Raw genomic sequence first — 2,997 nt, forward strand, 5'->3', positions numbered from 1 at the left:
CTGAAAAAATGGTCAATTTAATATTAAAAAAATAAAAATAAACCTTTTCTCCTCCCTAGCTTCCTCCAACTTCTTCCTTCTTTCTCCCTTGGACACAAACCCCAAGACTTACTCCGACTTCTTTCCCTCTCCTAAAACAAACCCCAGGATCTTCCGCCAACCATACCCAACTCATCTTGGACAGTCATCCGCGACTCCAACTACTGAACAGCTTCTCCCCTACTAATCATGTCCTTGTCCCCACAAACTCGCTTGGAACTAAGTCCAGAACTGCAGGAATCGACTTGGTGTAGACGCTCGTTCTGGGCCCCAACATCTCTAAAGCTAAGCTCTCCCACTGCAGCAGTAAACAGGCAAGGAAGTATGGGATGCTCCATCGTGAATTTCTCCAGTATCCTGCCTTCAGTACACCACAATGTATTGTCACAGGCCATTGCAGCCTCACCAGAGACCGGTGACTGACATTGACATCCTGTGTGGACATCATGACAGGTAGCTGATGAGATACAATGAGGCGAACCGAGTCACAAATGTGTGCAACAGGAAATATACAATGGACATGGATGGATTGGCATTGCATGTAGACAAAGAGGAAACCACAACCTGCTGTGATGGAAGAAGAAGGTGGAAAGGGATCGGCAACCTGCAAGATCAACCTTGTTGGGAAACCAAGAACAGATCTGCCCCCCCCCCCCCCCCACTATCAACAACATCAACAATGACAACTTAGCCTTTTCCCAACTAAATGGGGTCAACCACATGGATCCGCGAAATGGTAAAATAATAAGAAACAAAAAGATAGGAAAAAAGAAAAGGGGAAAGAAATAGAAAGAAACAAAGCAAAACAACAGGAACATCTGACCTACAATCAGTCGGCAACATGGATCTTTGTCCTCCACACAGCTCCGTTTGATGTCATACTAGAGTCAAGACCTAGCATTTGCATGTCTTTTCTTACAAAATCCTATATAGCCATTTAGGCATGCCCCTACCGCTTTTTGCTCCTTCCATTTGGATTTGGTCACTCCTTACTGGGCATTCCTAGGTCTCCCTTGAACATGGCCATACCACCTTACACGACATTCTCAAAGCTTGTCTTTAATCGGGGCTACCCCCAAATCATCTCTAACTTGGTCGTTGCTGACTCCATCTCAACATCTTCATCTCTGCTACGCTAAGCTGATCTGTGTTACGCTCCTTGATTGCCCAACATTTGGCCCCATACATCATGGCCGGTCTTATAACGGTCCTGTAGAATTTTCCTTTAAGCTTTAGAGGAATACACCGAACACACAACACGCCAGATGCCCCTCTCCACTTCATCCATCATACTTTAATTTTGTGAGAAACATCATCTTCTATATCACATTTCTTGTTTATGATTCCCAGATATCTAAAATAGTCGTTTTGCAGTATTTCTCTTTCCTCCAGTTTCACCAATTCATTATCCATCCTTGTGACTGAAGTTACACACCATTTACTCCAATTATATTCTACTAATCTTAGAACCTCTTGACTCCAAGATAGATCTCCATGACTCTAACATATTGTTAGTCCATGTTATTGTCTCATCCACTAGAACAATGCCATTGGCAAAAAGCATAAACCACGAGACATCACCTTGAATGTTCTTAGTTAAATCATTCAACATAAGCGTAAACAGATAAGGGCATAAAGTTGAACCTTGATGCAACCCAATAGTAATTGGAAACTCCCTACCTTAACCTCCCACGGTTCTTACACTAGTCACCACACTCATACATGTCTTTAATTATATCCAAATATCTATTTGCCACCCTTTTTTTCTCCAATACATCACCAAATTAACTCTCTAGGGACTATCATAGGCTTTTTCTAGGTCACTAAAGACCATATGGAGGTCCAACCTGTAGGCTCTAGATTTCTCCACGAGTCTCTAGATAGATGCTATTTTGGAGTTATTTAAGATTTTCCCTCGCTTCTCTTCCCCTCATTTCCTATTTCTCTTCTGATTTTACCTTCTCTATAACTTAAAATTTTCAAAAATTTCCTGACAAAAGCGGTATTGACACCAGCAAGCTTCAGAAGAATTAGGGTATACAGATCCCAATAACCTAGCTCCTATAAGAAATCTCCAATATATTCAGCAGATAGATTGTTATACTACTTAAAACAAAGTACTATTTGAGACCTAAGGTCCATGATCCTAGATGAAATGTCTTTCCATATCATAGATATCACCCATCAAACACTCATCTAACGACTGGATGGCCCAAGTCAGGAAAATTCTAGATAGGAAACAGTTCAAGAATAAATCACATGGAAATGCCCCCGTATGCCACCTATAATTCTTATGGTCATGAGGCATGTTTCTAATCATTTGACTGTCTCCCGCTTATCCATCCAAGAGCTACATTAGATACTCAAACTTTCTACGGAATCAAGCGCCATTCAACATATCTAATTTATTAGGACCCATCAATGAAGTAGCCGAGTCACTGGAGTCTGAATCTATGACTAGCTTGGAAACATGTATAATCTAACTTGAAAAGTCTATAGATGAATCCAGGTCCAATAGATAATAAAATGAATGATTGATAACAATAAAAAATAATAATAATAAAGAGGTAAGGCATGCAATATCATCATGCATACCTCAAAAGGATCTTGCTTGTCTCCTTGACCTTTGATTTCTGAAATTTAAAACAGATGACAGAAATTTAACAATTCACATGAACTTTTGGACATTGACATATGAGCCTACATCCAAACTTCATTTCAACGTAACATCTGAATTTGCAAAAGAACTAGACTTACAACTTCGCAATGGAGTTAAAGGTAGAGCTCCAAAAACACTACAACATGCTCATCAAGCATTTGCTTGGGAAAAAAATTAGTTGAATGGTTAGATCCAATAATCATCTCAGGAAGATCATATGCACTACCTCCATCAGAACTAAGGGGAAGGGTGTTACACAGGGACTCAGAATTACGCTACATCGCATCCACATGAGCAAC

This window comes from Macadamia integrifolia, unplaced genomic scaffold, assembly GCF_013358625.1.
Source record: "Macadamia integrifolia cultivar HAES 741 unplaced genomic scaffold, SCU_Mint_v3 scaffold115, whole genome shotgun sequence".
NCBI classification, from domain to species: domain Eukaryota; kingdom Viridiplantae; phylum Streptophyta; class Magnoliopsida; order Proteales; family Proteaceae; genus Macadamia; species Macadamia integrifolia.